Source organism: Ochlerotatus camptorhynchus, unplaced genomic scaffold, assembly GCF_037179485.1.
Source record: "Ochlerotatus camptorhynchus isolate MF236.1 unplaced genomic scaffold, CSIRO-AGI_Acam_v1.1 ptg000107l, whole genome shotgun sequence".
Lineage (NCBI taxonomy): Eukaryota > Metazoa > Arthropoda > Insecta > Diptera > Culicidae > Ochlerotatus > Ochlerotatus camptorhynchus.
The window spans coordinates 535,002-554,095 of record NW_027040597.1 but is presented as its reverse complement, the minus strand read 5'-3'; the positions used below and the strand labels follow the sequence as shown (position 1 = coordinate 554,095).

General features: G+C 37.8%; 1 long non-coding RNA gene, 1 other non-coding gene and 1 pseudogene across 2 annotated transcripts in view; 2 read left to right on the top strand and 1 right to left on the bottom strand.

The window, feature by feature from the left end:
• The window catches only part of LOC135699390 (uncharacterized), a 52,572-nt gene that overhangs the window by 1,005 nt on the left and 32,473 nt on the right, over window positions 1–19,094 (top strand). The window lies entirely within an intron of this gene.
• TRNAG-UCC (transfer RNA glycine (anticodon UCC)) lies at window positions 1,377–1,448 on the top strand. Its single transcript has one exon. It is a non-coding gene; the product is annotated as a tRNA-Gly (tRNA).
• On the bottom strand, window positions 14,137–16,497 carry LOC135699329 (uncharacterized; annotated as a pseudogene).

Here is a 19,094-nt window from a genome sequence, read left to right as displayed (position 1 = left end):
ATCGATGTTGTATGGCTGTTAACAGAACCAAGTCCATAACCTCATCATGTTTTTTTTTTTTAAATTTTATTTGAAAACTAGTAATTTTTATTTTAGGATCGACACATATCACAATAGTTTTTTTTTAGGTTTTGTACAAGATTCATTCATTTTAAAAGCATAATTACACGACCTAGCACTGTAATTTAACAAATTTCCATAAAAATAATGAAATTTCCAAGGGATGTCACTAGCTGATCACCGTCGGATAGTGCTTATTCCTGTCACCAGGCGCGCAGTAGTAGAGTCAAAGTGGTTTTCTTGGTGTTAAATTTCGGTCAGATTTGAGATGCAGTTTTTATCGATTTCATGTATTCGATTGATTGAAATTGTGAAAAGTTACGAAGAACACAAGTAAGTAAATACAGTAAAATTGTTATAACCAGAAAATTATCTCTGTAAAATAATCAAATACTTGCTTTAAATTTTCGGATAACTAGTGTAAGATTGTATGTGAATACTAATGATGATTTTTTTTCCTCTGTTCGGGACCTAACACTACTGCGACAAGTAATTTGATCTATTGTAGCATATCCCGTGTCCTTAGTTTAGTGCATGTCGTATTACTCCATCACTTTTGAAAAATTATGAAGTATTCGATTTTTTTACAGTTGCGACTCTTGCATTTATCGCAATGATGCGACTCTAATTGAAAGTCCTGCTATTAATACCCTTCGGAGTGTTGAAACACCCTCCAAAAGCGAGCCCCTTTGTCAGTCAAAATTGGATTCCTTAGCAACAAAATTAAGGTATGACACCGATAATGACCATGCATCAGAACCCTAGTCTTAACCACTTCAAGCTAGGGAACAACGAATAGAAGATTAGGAATCACATAAATGAAGACAACTAACTCATTTTTTGCCTTGTTTCAAGATCATCCTCGGTAGACAAAGCCGAGTCTTGTCACTATCAACAAGACATAAAAAGTAACAAGGACTAAGATGTGTTCCTTGGATTACTGAAAAATCCTTTTTCCCTAGTTTGAAGTAGTCAGGACTAGGAATCGGTGGTAGATCTTACATCCCGTACCGTACCACGAAAAGGTGCTATTTACGTTACGGGGCACTAATGATGATGATTGAAGATTATTTCAAAAGGCAGAAGAATACAAATTGAGTGAGTAGTAGTGAATAGTAAATAGGACAAGCTAATAGTTAATAAAATGATTAGTATAAACAAAGGAGAACAAGTAGACAGATTGGTTGACTGGACCTATTTGGAACGTAATTTACTGACGATAGATTTAGCATGCTGAAGGATAACAGCCTAGCCTGTGTCACATACTACTTCTACATTTTCTTTGAAACTTCACAAGCGATTCTACTTCATCGTAAGCGTCGGTGGTGTAATGGTCAGCGTAGTTGCCTTCCAAGCAGTTGATCCGGGTTCGATTCCCGGCCCACGCAGGGATTATTTTGGCTAAATATTCAACCAGTATTTGATTCACCTTACTATAGCGACCGAGTGCTATACTCTTTTGTTTAAAATAAATTGATAAGAGTTTCTGTTCTTGATGATGGTGCAGGGGATAATCCCCGTTCTCTATAGCCGTGATTGTCTAGTGGTTAAGACCCTACGTTGTGGCCGTAGTAACCCAGGTTCGAATCAAATGTAGGGTTTGATCGGTGCTCGAAATTTTCCGCGATTAATGTGTTGAGATGTTTCCACATTTATGTGGAGAATTTGGGTACAAGAGCATGGATTGCAAAAATTGTGAGAGATTCTCTAGGTGCAGTCAACAACACAAAACGTCGGAGTATACAGTTAAGAATTTCCTTCCACTGATTTGGAAAAAATATCTTTTAGGAGCTTTACTCCGTATCTATTCACTGATCACTTAAGACTAATTAAATTTTCAATCTTATGCTACCAAGAAGGTTCCCCTTCTGATGAATGCGTAGTATGTTTATGTTTACGCTCCGGTGCTGGCTTTCGTAGGGTGGTCACAAGCTCTCGTTGGGTTGTGATGATATCAGCAACTGATTATGATTGTTTATCCGGTGCATCCGGCGGTTCGGAGTGAGAAGTAAACACTTTGATCGTTCAATGGATTGACTTGTGAATATGCTGAGCTTGTAAATCGCGTCGTCCGTTTCTAACTGCGTCGTGCGTTTCTAACTATACGTTAACTGTATTAAAATGTGTGAATTGTTTAAAAATGAATAAAGAATAAAGATTGTAAAATGAACTTGGACATCAACCATGCCGCATTTAGTTCTGAATGTTTGGTTTATAAAAGACTTTTTGATCAGAAAAAAAGCAGCTTGCGTTTTAATAAATAGGAACCAAGTTCCTGGAGTAATGTGAATCAATTTGAATTTTTACATTTGAATATAGCGAGATTGTCAACAAACTACGTAGCATTGCGTTAGATTGTTGAGGAAAAACGTCCTCTTTTAGTTTTATCATCAGAAACACACATTGTAAAAACTGAAGCTTTTGATCAGTATAGTATTCCGGGATATATTGTTGCTGCTTGTTTATCAAATTCTAGACACACTGGCGGTGTTGCTCTTTATGTCAAAGAATCAGATCAATTCAACCTTCGTCCCAACGAAGTTATTTATGGCAACTGGTTCTTGGCCATTACAGTTGTACGTGGCATGAAGATGTGTAATTATGGTGTTTTGTATCATTCTCCCAGTTCTAGTAACTAGCGTTTTGTTGAAGTTTTAGAGTACTGGCTCGAGACATTCCTTGATTCTAGTAACTAGCTGCTCTAACTAACGCTTTGAAAACATGTACCAATGAATTAATAGTTGAGCAAAGAATTGTTGCTTTGAAAAACTCGAACATCTGATACAATTACGATCTTTTGCGTCTTAAACGGAAAAGGGACAAATGGTAGAAAAAATTGTGTAGATCAAATAGTGACAATTATTGGAATAAGTATACAATCGCACGTAATAGATATACACCATCGATAAATAAAACTCGTTGTAAATATGTCCAGAGGAAGAAAGATTTATCAGCATCAAAACAACAGCGAAGATTTATGGAAAATTTTGAAATCTTTGTTAAAACCTAGTAATTGCATACCAAAATCCATAACGTTTAATGGCACATTAGAACAGTCAGAACAAGTAATTTCAGCTTAGTTTAATGATTATTTTGTAGACAGTGTTTCATTGATTAATCAATCCATTGAATTAGTCGATGAACCTAACGAAATAAAACAGCCGGTTAATAGTAGTTTTACATTTGAAGGGGAGTATATAATCTTAATGCTAGTGTTATTCAAGATTGCTTTCCTGTTATTGACCACATCTTGCTGGACCTTATTAATGAGTTTTTGCAGACTAGACATGTGCCACACATTCGCAAGGAATCCTTGGAGTTTCCTATTCAAAAAGTTGCTGCAACGATTAAAGCCGAGAACCCAACTAACATTTTCAGCTTTATATGCCAACTTTTCCAGCGTTGTGCTGTAAAGTAGCTGAAAAGAAGCTGCAGATACAGCTATAAGCAGAAGCTAGCTAAATAGTTTTGGAGAGCGTTTACTCAACTTTTTCACAACCATTATTCAATTTGTCAGTCGCACTGAATAGCAACAGCCAAAAAACGCTAATGTCTCTTTTATACACATACTAATCAACTTTCTCCTTGTTACTGAAAAACAAAGCTAATAAAGTGAATATATTACTCTTTTGATGGCTTCTATAGAACCAACCACTCTTGCTGAATAACATAAACATTAAAAGTGCTTTTTCAACAACTTAACATCCTGTACTCAGCTAATAAACTGTGTAAGAGCTACTTTGGATGCATTTTCACAGTCAACTAGGTTTATTTTGAGACGTGTGCAGTTTTACAGCTTTAACTCTGCTCCTTTACAAAGCTGAAGTAACTAGTCGAGAAAAGTGATTCATGTGCAGTATTATAAAGCCTCTACTTAGTGATTTTGATGTAGAAGGGCATGTTGATTTGTTTACATCAGTTCAAAGTGTTGGTGTAGCATAGTTGGTAGTGTCAAGGTTTGCCAATGCGTCGTCTCGAGTTCGAATCCAGGTTCCGGTGCAGGGTAAATAATTTGGTGATGACTTGTTTAACTAATTTCGATTAATTTCATTCACAGCAAAATAAACTCAATAAATTCCTCCATAAAAAGAGCGTAAGCAGTATTTAACCCGGCTTCAAGAAAAAGCTGTATAGTGATTATTGGATAACCGGGAAAAGATTTGAATAAGCGCCTTTCAATTTGACGCACAACTAAACAGCAGGAAAACAGCTGTATAGAAGCGTTAATGGATATGCAATAAGAGCTTGTCCCAACCCGTCCCAACAACCATAATTAGCTGACTAAGTTCGCCAGATTTGCTTGTATAGAGGTTGAGTAAAGGTTTCCTCATATCGTATAACGTTTGAATACAGCTTGAGGCTGTATAAATGAAATGAGTAAAGCATTTACATTGTGAAAATTGTTAGTTGGGAAGTTTCGTCCGTTGCGCATATTAGAGAAAATTTTAGAACTTGTTATTAAAGGCCAGCTATTGGAGAACAATCGGGATATCAGGAAGGCATTTCTTGTGAAACCGCGTTGAATTTGGTATAGGTAAAGTGAAAAAAATAACTTGGAACGAAAAAGATACGATTGTTTTTTTTTTTTATTTAAAACGTGCTCTTGAAACACTTTCTAAGCCCTTATTGTTATGATCAATCAAGCGCTTTGGAATTACGAGCACTGCATATAAATGGTTTGAAAGCGATTTGTCGGACAGAATCAAAGGACTGTTTTTAATGATTCTGATTCCAGTTCCGTGGGGAATAAACTTGGAGTGCCCAAGGGAAGTGTATTAGGGCCCCTGTTATTTATTATGTATATTAATGAGCGACGTGTTTTACGATTTTGCGACATTAATCTTTTTGCAGATGATACTGAGTTATTCATTGCAGCTAAGGATTTAGATGATGCCGTTTTACACTTGAATGAAGATTTGCGTTGATTGCATCAGCATTGGTACGGTGCATTTCAATCACAGACAGGAATCGTGAGTGAGTATCGACAACCATTAGGAACTCACCCGAAATCTTTCTGCAGTACCTCCCAGGGGCCCTTCAGGTAATTCTCGAGATGCTAGTGGAATCGCAGGGGTTTTCCTGGATATAAGTACGCACGTCTCACAATGTTTGACGAATTTTTCAGTTTCAGCACTCATTTTTGGCTACAAAAAAAAAAAAAACTCACGCATGATGCGTTTCATGGCCACCGCGCCAATGTGTCCACTATGAGCTGAGTCAAGTGCTCGGCCCCTTAAGTTTTTAGGGAGAATAATCCTATCATCCTTGCTCATCAATGATCCGAGTCTGTGGATCTGCTTCTTCTGAGCTTCATATGCGCGCAGTTCTGCTTGCCACACTTCATTTTCCAGAGTGATTCGTATCATCTCCATTTCTCCGTCTTGTTCTGAGCTTGATTCGCTCAAAGTTATTTCCATACAGCCTGTATCCAGCACGCACAGAACATGAGTGGTACTGTCCTCCTCGAAGGGCACGGTTTGTTGAGTGTCCCGAATCAATCTCGACAACGCTTCTGCCACGTTGTCTTTGCCCTTGACTCTTGCAATCCGGAAATCATATGGTAGGAGTCTCAAGGCATACTCTTCCGCTCTTGTGAAAGCTCGTTTTCCGATGCGGTAACTTGAGTGGTAAATGAACTCGTTTGAAGATGCGTCTGAACGTACCACAAATGGTCTGCCATCGAGGTAAAAGTTAAACCGTTTGATACCCCACACCACAGTTAGAGCTTCTCTGTGGGATTGAGAGTAATTCCTTTCAGAATTCGTGAGGGATTATTCTCGGTGTTCCATTTGAAACATATTGAACCAATACTGAACTTGGGCCTACTGCAGATGCATCAACAAAAAGTTCAGTATGGTCAGTGCTACTGTAGTACCCCAGCATCTTGATTGCTTCAACAGTGTAACTCTGCAAGGATACGAACTCAGTTTATTTTATAACATGCAATTTTGGAAGTTTTTTTTGAGCCTTGCCGGAAGCGGTTTCGGGTATTCAGATGTGGTCAAATCCACCTGTTGGTTCTGTTGTGTCCATGAAAAGGTATAAGATTACTCGGGTTTCTAAAAGGATCAAACACGTCCGTCGTTGTTCATGGTCAGCGATATAAGAGACCGACACTCGTCTTTATTGCAGCTTCTACCGTTTAACACATACAATATATCGTTCGAGTGAACATCCCTGATCGTTTATCTTTCAGACCTTATTTTATCGCTAAAAGGGTTTCGACTCTTACACCGGTCATATCAGTTCTCCCTCCTTAAGACATAAAGCTAATTTAACTAGATTGCAATACATTCGATTAGTTAGTTGAACTACACCAAAACTTCCTTTAAATTTAGTTTCGAACTGATATCTACAACAACAAATTTATTTTAAGCATTTTCCAATTTCAGATAACTTGTAATTTCAAATATCGAACACGAAATATTTCTCAGATACTTCAATGATAAGCGGCGCCGGTGGTGTAGTGGTAAGCGTGATTACCTCTCACCCCAGCATACCTGGGTTCAATCCCAGTCGGCGTCGCCGGGATGTTCTGAGGCATAACATCTCTGATCCCGCCTTCCTTCGCAAGGGAAGTAAAGCCGTTGGTCCCCGGTTCATGAGTTGATGGGTCGATAGGTAGGGTCCAGGTGTGGGAGCTGCCTCCCTGGCGTCGGTAGCATTGGTGCTCAGTTAATTCACTTTTTCTTCTTCACGCGACTCCCAGGTCTCAACGAAGGTATAAGTTCTTCTTCATTGCTTCTGGAACATCGCTCGACTTGAATCTTCCTCCTCCTTGTTCGTTTTTGATCGCGAATAGCTTCTCGTAGCGATAGGACTGCGTCTAGCCTGCTTGAAGCACCTGCTATCGCTGTCCTTTGTTGGTACCACTGGTACATCTGGAAATCCTCGAAACTCTTCCTCGTCAGAAACGCTGTTTTCTCGTGGCCTCTTTTCTCTCTGTATAGGTATACTAATCGTCGTGGTAGTTGGCCGCTGATCAACGATGCGCAGTTGATTCCGATGTGCATTAAAGGTGTGGCACCGGCGTTACTCTCACGAGTCTCACGAAGACGTTATGAGCTGCTAACTCACAAAGGTGTTACGAACGACTAAAATATATACGTACCCTAATTAACAAAGCACAAGCAATAAAAAATCTCAAATTGGCCACTAAATACTACAGGGGTGCACCAATAAACAAAAAACAAGTTGCAATAGAAATGAAGAAAAAGGCAATAAACAAATAAAAAGCTTCTTTTAATAATTTGAATGTGAGCGGTAAAAATGGCAAAAAGGGCAATAGTAAATAAAATACGCTCAATTATACAAGGATGAATCTCCACTAAATTAGGAAATTTGAGCATTAAATAACTCACTTTCGTCACCTGCAGTTGAACATATTTTCCCATAAAAGTGGTAAAATGAGCAATGTCATATTGAATAACAGCAATAAATAAATCTTAAATGTCCCACACAAAGCGCACAGTTATCACTGTTTAAATCCAATTATGCTGTAAAAACGTGATTATTTCCCCAAGAAAAAAATGAAAATATCTTTTAAAAACTGAAAAAGTTCCAGGAACCAGGAGATAAATGTATGCTTGAACTTGAGGATGAGCTATCGTAAAATATGAATCGTTCTTAAAGAAAAGAAAATAATTCATGCAGGAAAGTAAAAATGAGCAATTAAAAACGAACACTGCGCAATATAAAATAAAACAAAATTCCAATGATATTCAGGAAATATTCCTTTAAATTGAAAGTTTATGAGCCAATCACTCAGATAAATTTCCATATGGTATTTTCAAGACAGCGATAAGTAGTGATACTGTGTCTTGGCTAACAAAGTCGATGTCGATAAAGAAGATTAACGAACGGGGGCCTCATTGAAAAAGGTACCATTAAACAAAATCAAAAGAGCACTAAAAACAGCTGTTTGAGCAATACATACGTCACAAAATAGCACTAGAAAATGCCATTTGAGCAATATAAAGGTAAAAAAAGACACAAAATGCACAATGAATGTCCCAGGGAAAATTTCAAAAACGCTCAACAAAAAATAAGAAATGAGCAACAGCACTCTGAAAAATAAATTGAGCATTTTATTGGCCATGAAGGTCACTAAGAACGAAAACAATATCTTTTGAAAACCTGCAAATCTTCATTGAACCATAGACAAACAGACATAACACTCGCATCTTGTACATCTTGTACATATGTAAACGTCAAACGCAAGGAAATTAACTATGGGCGCCACCGGCGGAGGTGTTATCAACTAACACATATTTAAATTGAGCGTTAAATACTTGATCTGAAGTTATATTTGATGTAAAAATTGCTCAAATTAATAGTTATTATAGTTTTTAATATAAATATTAATGATATTAACTGTCAAACGGAAAGCTACAAAGTAAACAATATTAACAGTGTAGCAATCACGGTATACATAAACAAGGTAGTATACTATCGGTTGTAAACATCAAGTTTGAATTCGACTAATGACGTCATTGCTATCTTTCATTAGTGTGCAGGGGAATAACTCGAATTGTACAGTGTAAATACATCGTAGACACAGAAAATCACTTCATTTTATTCAGCAAAAGGCTCTTCTAGGCTCTTGTTCATAAAATTACGCATGAAAGATTAAATTAAAAATATCGACTTCGTTAATATTTCTGTTTGTTTACGAAAAGGATAGGAATGACGTCACTATGCAAATATCATTTACCGGAATATCTTACCTTATATAGCGTACACCGTGCACTCAATGACGTTTCGCCGTTGTTGTTTATGTTTAGTGATGAAGCTTTCTGTTTGTCATCATTTTGGGCTTCGGCACTGGCCGTTCGCATTTAGGAGGACAAGGAGTGGATTTCGGTGGTGACTTTATTTTTGAATGAATCGCCTTTGTCTGTCGGCGGACAATCTATTACGACCGGATGTCAGCATCCAAACTATCGTCGCTTTTTTTATTATTTTAATTTCATTGTTATCGGAAATTTGAAAGGTGTGTCTGCTTCCCGTCGTGCTAGTTTTTAAATTCAGGAAATCGGTGAAATTATCAAACAGTTTTGCCGCATCATATGTTGGTTCATCTTGTACTGTATAATCTGTTCTATACACTTATACACAGACTCATTATCGCTGTAATCCAATTCAGGTTCGATATCTTCTGCAGTATCATTATTAGTTTTGGCAGTTTTGCTATCATCCGTTGCATTGTATTCATCAGTTTCAATTAAAGTTAGTTCCTCCTGCGGTTCAACGTCAGATCCAGAAAACATTTCCTGCTCCATGACACCGATGAATTCGAACTCCAAGCGTTGAGATCGCCAATTTATTGCATAGTTCATATTTACAGTATCATCACCAATTTCTACTGCCATCAAAGCTTTTCGTGCTGTATTATATGCTGTTAAAACAACTGCTTTAATTTCATCATCGGACGGAAGATTTTTCTCAACCAATCTGCGCTCGTACTTTTCCAAAGTTGGAAAATGAATCTGATTCCTGTTTCGGTACATAATATTCCAACGCATGTGTATTCTCTTTAATTTGTCTGTCAATTCCTTGCTGGTGAAATTAACAACGGTTTGTTTAGTTGAAGACATCGATCGAAGTTCTCTAAATAATTCCTCACATGGCTGACTGGACAAACAACTCATGAAAAAATTATTGCTTGCGTTACGCTCTCTGCAATCTTTTATGAAAGTAAGTAAGGCGTGTGCATTTAACTCTAATGATAGATACGACGGATTTCACGCCAACTCGTCTTCGGAGTTGGCAGCACCCTTATGAAACTTTGTGGGTGTGGAGACTTAGCAATTTTAAGCAACTTTGAGTACTTATTTTTTTCAAAATTTATCTCGCCTAACATTTGATAAGGGTCAAAGTTTTTTGTCGATTTTTTTTTCAAATCGATATAGCTTAAAAATGACAAGCCCTACAAAATAGTGATGTATGGCGAACTTTTAGCAAATAATCTGAAATTTTATAAAAAAATTCAAATAAATTAAAAAATTGGTTTCTACACTCTAAAAAAATATATTTAAAAATTAAAAGTCATTTTCCCAAAAATGGTACCCCTCAGATTTGCTTGATATTTTTTCTCATGAAAGGCAATATAATTACCTAACTTTTCTTCATACATCGCAAAGTGGGCGCTTTTAAGGAAAAAAAGTTGTTCGAACAACAACTTTTTCATGTTAATTTTTTTTAGCGTGTTTCACTCAAAGTCGAATAGTAATACGCGCACAACCTTATTAAAATCCGTTGAAACTTAATGAGCATAAAGATTTTGACCTTTTGATAATCTGGGTGTGCTTAAAACAAAAATCTAGCCTAACATTTGAAAGGGCCTAATACAGAGGATTTTCCTGCATTTCGAATGGTGTTTTAATAAATGAAAACTCTAGTGTTTTTGTTTAGTGCATAATTTATTTTCCTATAATTCTCCATACATAATTTGAGTTTTTCATTGATTATTAGTCTATCGGAAACAGAGTGAAATTTTTCGGAGTTTCCTTTGAATGTGAAAATCGCTTAGTAGAAATTATGTTTTGAGAAATAGGTACAAAACAATGAAATTTTTGTGTACCAGGTATAGTTTTTACATGACTGAACAGCTCCTTGAGTTCATCGGACATCTTTGTGTATTGATCATTTGATATGAAGCAGAAGTTCAATTTTGTTATGCTTGTATCTGTTTGTTTAACTGCCCAGTCATACAGTTCTTGTGGAGTTGTGATTGTGTTTCCATAATCTCGAGCAAGACTTGCTCTCTTTGCCATTCGTTTGAGAGTTCCTCCAATTGCGTCACATGGGCCTTTCCCATGAGACGTTGCGAAGAAGTGCCATTCTGCTTCCAATCCATACTTGGACTTGAAGTTGTACAAACTGGCAAAATTCTTTTTATTTTTGTAATGAGCCGCTGCTCCATCTGACATGAAAGTAATTTTTGTGAAACTAATAGATTGTTTAATGAAATCTAACAATTTTGATATAAATAATTGAACTGCTATAGGACTACTGCAAAGTATTTTGTCTGCAATTTCTTTATATGAATCAAATTTTACACTATTAATAATCAATTTAACATTTTCATGTATAGTACAGACACATACATTATGTGTACCTGTACTATCCAACAGTATGCAATGCTTTGGTCGGAGCTGAGTGAACGAAGTAAATCCGATTTTAACACTTTTGTATTTCTCTTCAAAAATCATAAAAGCCTCTTTAAGAGACATCATCAATAAACGTTTCTGAACATGCTCTTTATATCCATTTCGATATTCAGAAACATAATCATTACTTCCTGGCATAGGCCTACTAATATCATCACTGTCAAAGAAATTTAAAACAATTTGTTTTTCAGTATCATTAAATCCATGACCACTTCTTGCTTTCTTACTACAAAGAATACCTTGTTCTCTGACTAGCCTTTTCATCTGTTTCACTGTATGATGGGGTGCATTAAACTCATTAACTATTTGATTCACTGACCATGATTTAGGGAGCACTGATAACACTTTTAATTTGTCATTTGTACTCGTAGAAGGCAAATTAAATTTCTCCTTTAACTGCATGATCATTTCGTCAAAATCATTTGATTTGTTGACATCGTCTGAATCCATCCCAAATATATTTTTACGCACTGCCTTTGTGATCTCTGCAGATTTTTGAACACGATAATTCATACTTCTCATACTTCTCGATGAAATTGGTGATAACTGTAAGGTTGAAGCTATACAATTGAATTGTTCCACATTATATGGACCTTGGATCTGATCCGCTGATGGGATTGATTCTAGCGATGGATCTGTATCTGTAAAATTAAAGAAAAGAAAAAAAATATTACCACACATTAATATATAACGCTGTTAAGGTGATAGTACCATGAACGGGGGTGGTTTTGATAATAGGGGTAACTTTGGTAATGCAGCTAAGCCAAAAATTTATGACTTAAGGCACATCGTACGCAATATTTTGGATAGGAAACCGATGTTCCCTTCCAAAATAATGAATACGAAGAGCATTAAGTCATAACTTTTTGGATTAGCTGCATTATCAAAGTTACCTCCATTATCAAAGACATCCCCGTTTACGGTACATCGAAGCCGCATCTGAATTTTCCCCATGTTTGTGGAGCACGAGCTGCATAAACCGCATATCGTACAGTCGTGAAAATTTGATAGATTGTTCACCGAGGTTGGCCTACCAATCGATCAAATTTGTACGATAAGCGGTTCATCCAGCTCGTGCTCTAAAAAAATGTTGAAAATGAAGTTGTATCTTCGATGTACAATCCTTAAACCACACAGTTGAAACAGTTAAAGTTATTATTATTTACCTAGTGTATCATCAAATTCCTGATGTTCTGATTGCTGATGACTTGTTGATGGTTGCGGCTCTTCAAACTTCCGAGCATAGCTTGATTCTTTTCCATCCGATCGCCTCTTTTTCGGGAGAGGTGTCCTATTGTGCACTAAAATTCCACGACACGATTCACAAATACGCATTTTTACATCCAATTGATGATCAAAGCCCCATGAATGTATTTTCTCTATGAGACTTGATGATAAATTACGTAAATTATTGCGGCTGCAATTGGGATTGTTTATGTTGGCACTACATTCACCCTTTTAATAATCAATTCAGCAGATTTTTCCATTGTTGTATATATAAACACTTTTTCGTTTCAACAACTATGCAGCACTACACTTTCAACAACTATGCACTACAGCAACTATGAGCATTGTTGTGATATCACCAAACTTAAATATTAGATTATGTCGGTAGAAACAGACTGCGGTGCTTTAAGTTTATACCTTATATCTCTCATGTGACTACCTGCGTTTTTATATAACTGCTATGTAGCAGGTAACTTAACGATTATTTTAGGCATGCCTTAAATAATCGTTAAGTTACCTGCGCTATTATATGTATTCACTTGAGAGATGAGGTATAAACATATATATGCATATTGCTTACTAATGGACACACCTAATACATAAAAATAAATTAATGATTATTTTTCTAATTAAATTAATCACAAATACATGAATTGAAATCTTTTCATGAATAAAACATACTAAGTGATTTTTACTTAGTTTACCTGTTGATTTGGAACAATTTGAGGGTGGTTTTATAGAAGTTGGATAGAGTGTATGCATATATTATAATACAATCCATCACAGGAAAGTGCAAACCATGCTGAGATGGCTGTTCCTCATTAGAACGTTTTGTTCTGAACTCTTATTGGACGATTTGCAGGTAACTTCTCTGTACCCTTTTCAAATGTTAGGCTAGATTTCGCCCAGATTATCGAAAAGTATACCCATAAAGTTTAATCGAATTTTAATAAGGTTGTGCGCGTATTACTATTCGACTTTGAGTGAAACACGCTAAAAAAAAATTAACATGAAAAAGTTGTTGTTCGAACAACTTTTTTTCCTTAAAAGCGCCCACTTTGCGATGTATGAAGAAAAGTTAGGTAATTATATTGCCTTTCATGAGAAAAAATATCAAGCAAATCTGAGGGGTACCATTTTTGGGAAAATGACTTTTAATTTTTAAATATATTTTTTTAGAGTGTAGAAACCGATTTTTTATTTTATTTATTTTTTTTTATAAAATTTCAAATTATTTGCTAAAAGTTCGCCATACATCACTATTTTGTAGGGCTTGTCATTTTTAAGCTATATCGATTTGAAAAAAAAAATCGACAAAAAACTTTGACGCTTATCAAATGTTAGGCGAGATAAATTTTGAAAAAAATAAGTACGCAAAGTTGCTTAAAATTGCTAAGTCTCCACACCCACAAAGTTCCATAAGGTTCTGAGAGGGTGCTGCCAACCACTGGATGAGTTGGCGTGAAATCCGTCATACGCATTTGTTGTGACACATCTCTTAAGATTTGAATGGTTTAGCTTGCACCAATTTATTGTTAGATGTGTTGACAGAAGAAATACAAGAACGTATCGCAGATTAGCGAGTTCAAACAAATTTCTTTTTAAATTTTATCTCGGAATATATATTTTACGTAACTCACCATACATCGTGCACTCGTTCCAAAGGTGATACGTCTTCCTAGACGAACGATCTGTACATCTGACGCATAATATTCAAAAATAAAACAGTCCCATCGCTTTCGGTTACATTTGCTTTAAGAAATTCGATCGTTTCGGGTTTCATGATTTTCAACGTAGGGCCAAACTTCATCTTGTCCTTAACGTCTAAAGGGTGTCCACGATTAAATTGCCACACTATGAAATTGCTCTAACTTTTTAACCGTTGGGTAGAATTTAATGAAAATTTGGGTGGATTTAGTTCATAGTGCATTATTACACACATCCTGCAAGTTTTAAAGTCCTGTGATCAAAACTCGCGGAAATGGAGTCGAAAGAACAGCTCGTGCGTGATGAAATATTGCGCATTCATCACGAGAACAAGGATCTCTCGCATCGTTCCATCGCTAAAACGTTGGGAATCGCGAATTCCACGGTGTCGCGAGTGATTAAGCGGTTCGAGGAACGGTTGACCACCGATCGGAAGCCCAGAAGTGAAGGAAAAAGTATTCCGTACAACACCAAAAATCACAACCGCGTAGTTGGGGCCTTCAACCGAAATCCGAACGCCTCCGTTAGGGATGTGGCTAAGAAGCTGCACCTAAGCCGAAGTTTTGTCCAGAAGGCCAAAACTAAGGCTGGGCTTCGAACGTTCAAGGTACAAAAGGCCCCTAATCGCGACGAGAAGCAGAACAAGTCCGCCAAAACCCGTGCCAGGAAGTTGTACCTCAACATGCTGACGAAAGTTGAATGCTGCATCATGGACGACGAAACATATGTGAAGGCCAACTTCAAACAGATCCCCGGCAACCTGTTTTTCACGGCCAAGGATAAGTTCAGCGTTCCGGAGCATGTCCGCACTCAGAAGATGTCCAAATTTGCGAAGAAATTCCTGGTTTGGCAAGCCATCTGCACGTGCGGGAAGCGGAGTGCACCTTTCGTGACCCAGGACACGATGAACGGACAGGTGTACATAAAAGAGTGCCTCCAGAAGCGGCTGCTTCCTCTCCTGAAGGCCCACAACATCCCAACAATCTTCTGGCCGGATTTGGCCTCATGCCACTACTCCAAGGACGTGCTGAAGTGGTATGCGGACAATAAGGTCAATTTCGTGCCGAAAATGTTCAACCCTCCCAACACTCCGGAGCTCCGCCCCATCGAGAAGTACTGGGCGATTATGAAGCAGCACCTTCTTAAACTACCTAAGGTAGTGAAGACAGTCGAAGAACTGAAGAAAGTATGGGTTTACATGCAAAAAACGGTTGATTCACAGGTTGTGCAGAATCTTATGGCCGGGGTTAACGCCAAGGTGCGGGCATTTGCGTATGGACTGTAAATAAAATACGAGTAAAATGGTAAAATGAAGTTTAATAGTTATTTCTCAATCCCTGAAAATTTGATGGCAATCGGATGAAAACTCGAATTTTGCGAATCAATTTCATCGTGGACACCCTGTACGTCACCCAATGTCAAACAATGCTTGTCCTTGCTGTGGTTGAGTACTAGTTCTTTCAGGTGAGCTTTGGTCACAAGAAAATTGCCTAGTAAGCAGAACAAAATAATTTTTTAGTTACCGATGCTTGTTTTTTGTTCTATAAAATAAATATTTACCAATTTGCATGTCCGAATTTATCAACTTATTTCGGAATTTGTTGACTGCATGTAGTGTGAATAGTGTGTGAGCTTCATTATGTACCCTGAACCACGGGCCCCAAGGTGAAATAACAGGTTCTGTTTCCAGCCCGGAACGTGCTTTCATGGCCTTCATTAGTCGTGGATCGCCATCAGATGCATGTGCAACAAGAATGATGCCTTCGTTTCTCAGTTTTGTCTCCGTATATTGCCACCGATTCAGTACATCTTTAGACTCGAATTTGTTATCAGAGCAAACGTGGTATAATACATAGGGTGCAGCATCTTTCGCTAATGGCAGAGCTAGCTAGACATATGCATGATTTCCTTGCAAGTAATTTTTTATATCCTCTGCAATTTTATATGCAGAACATGCTTTGAAAATATGTGTATCTGGGAGCCCGTTTTGGTTTAATGGGGATACCAAGCCCCTCAGCGAATCGGTCAAGTAGTCATACTCCACAGTAGCAGTTATTTTCGTAGCGTCTTCACAAAGAACAACCGCTAGCGGAAATTGGTTGCGTGTCAGATACGCTTTTAAGCCTTCTACGTCGATTATCCCTTCCGATATTTGGACGGTGTTATCTTTTAAATGTCTCTGTATGGTTTTCTTCGTCATCATGCAAGCGTTCCCGGATATATACTCGTAATGTGCATTTCCTGCTGTGAGATATTCGAAAGCGCATATATCTTTTTCAAAATTGGTGTATCGTCTCGCATGGGGAAGCTTTTCTTTTGCCGTTTGATGCATATGCACGAATGATTGCAAAACAGGAGCATGTCCTATCGAGTCTACTACGCTCGATGAAGGGATGTTATTTCTAGAGGTGTTTATATCATCTGGCGCGAAAGTAGAACATAGTTGGTATTTATAATATTAATACGATCATGTATATAGGTATATATATATTTTTTTTTTCTTGTCAAAGAAGGTTTAACGGATACAAGTTGTAGAAGATCAAAATAAGTGTACAGGGTAAGCTGAGATTATCTGTAATATAATTAGTTTATAACCCAAACTAAAAAATCATTCGATATGATTCAGCAAAGGCTCACCGTTCTCGTCTGACTCAGCTAATCTTCCAATGGCGGTGGAAATAACTAATGGATTGGGCGGGCTACTTGGCCGCAGGTTTTCGATTCTGTGAATGGCGGTGGAAGCAACTGATGATTGATGCAGACAAGTAATATCTGACGGACTAGCTGACTGACGATGTTCTATCCTGCAAATGGCGGTAGAAGCAGCAGGTAATTTGGACGGTGCAGCTTGGAGAACGGCGTCGTCCTCGTTCAGCTCAGCAGACCATTCCTCAGCGATGGAATCTACCTGTGGATTGGATGAACTAGCTGGCTGATGATTTTCAATCTTGCGAGTTTCGGTGGAACCAACTGGTGATTGATGCAGACTAATAATGGTCTTGACCTCAGGAGGTAGATTGGGCGGTTCAGCTAGTGGCAAGTGTTTTTCTTGGAAAACGGCGTTGTCCTCGATCGGTTCAGCAGACCATTCCTCAGCGATGAAATCTACCCGTGGATCGTATGGACTAGCTGACTGATTTTCGAATTTGTGAATTACGGACGAGCCAACTGGTGATTGAGGCAGACTAATATTGGACTCGCCAGCTATATTCGACGGTCTATCTAGTGGCATGTGAATGGTGTTGTTCTCGTTGAGCTCAGTCCATTTCTTGGCAGTGGATCCAACTGAGGCATCGGATTCCATGGTGTTAGAATCAAATGATGACTGGCGGTGGGAGTTAACGATGGAATTTATCGGACTAGTTTCAAAATTTCTTTCAACTGGTTCATCCAGCCATTCTTCATTTATATACGCAGATGTAGGCATGCTTTCAACACGTTCATTGCGATTGCTCTCATGCGACCGACCAAACAGCCATTCTTCGGCTACAGATGAATATGTAGTGTTTGACACATGCTGTTTAGTTGCACTAGTGCTTGCAACTGCAGACGAAGGACGCTGTCTTTTCCTACCAGTAACAGGTTCCGGAAGAGCGTAGTGGAATAGCCTGCAGTGCTTAACATAGTTGCCCAACAATCATGTTCCTCCAGTAGATTTCATTATTTTGCATGGTTTGGGAGGTGAGCAAAATGCACAGGTAATGATTGCCATTCTGTATCCTCCTTTCGACAGAGATACACTCGCCGATAGATTTCCGAGTCCTGCAAAAAATTTGAGGAAGTCGTTCGATACGTTCTTGCTATGTATAACATAAAAATAAGATCATTCAATTGGAATCAATCAACACAGATCCACAACATTTGATAAATAATTGGAAAAATAATTCAAACAAATGTATACCGTTCTTTGTAGTATGATTGGATTCTTTCTAGCACTTCCGTTTCAAATGAACCTATTGACTCGGATTTCGAATTTTTCGTTTTGCTGGATGGCATGAATTGATCCAAGCCTGCATCACGAATGGTGTTGGCGAGCTTCAGTATTAGTTTTTTCTCCCCTCTGAGAAAAGTAAATTTTTCCGGGTTTTCTGCGTAAATCCCGTACATTTCACGCATTTTCTCCGAGCCGAGGTTCACGCATGCTCTCATATCGACCTCTATAGCACCAAGATCTTCGTCCGTGATGTCGCCAAGCATAGCACTAGCGGCGCATCCTTGGAACTCAAGAATGCGCTGGAGATTGAGAGGAACAACTCCTATTAATAATTGTATTTTCTCCCAGAAACACCGGTATATTTCCTGCAGATAATCAATATGTTCTTAATTTAACTAGTTTCATTACAAGTTCTTTCTATCAAAGAACCCAATATTCAAATTAAAAAAAAATATTAGAATAATAGTGAAGGGAATTACTTGCCTCTCGTGTGACATCCATTTTTGATTAAACGAATGTCAAATGTACACTTAAAATCAAAAATAGTCAAAAACAAAAAAAAAACAACTGTCAGACTAAGTATGACATTCACAAATATTAAAATATTTAATATTTCCACCATCGGTATTGATGCTTATACTTAGAGCTGGCCTTCCCCTAGCGTGGGAATGTAATTTGTGATTGGCCCCGATCACATTGCCTTATTATTTCAAGAGCAAATTTTCATTATGTCGAAAGTAACAAAGGTAAACAAAGTCGATCTATCAGTGTCAATCGATGCTCCTGCTATTACGCTATATACTGTCCGAATATAGGATCACATCCCCTTTTTAAATTTATTTACCAGTCAAATTGCTTTTTGACGTAATCACCTTCCGATCAAAATAGTTTTCGATGTTACTTAAGTCAGCCGATTTCTATGGAGATGCCGGTTGACTCAAGTAACAGCGCTGAGAAACCCGTGAAAAGTGTACGTTCGTCGTTTCGCTTTCTCA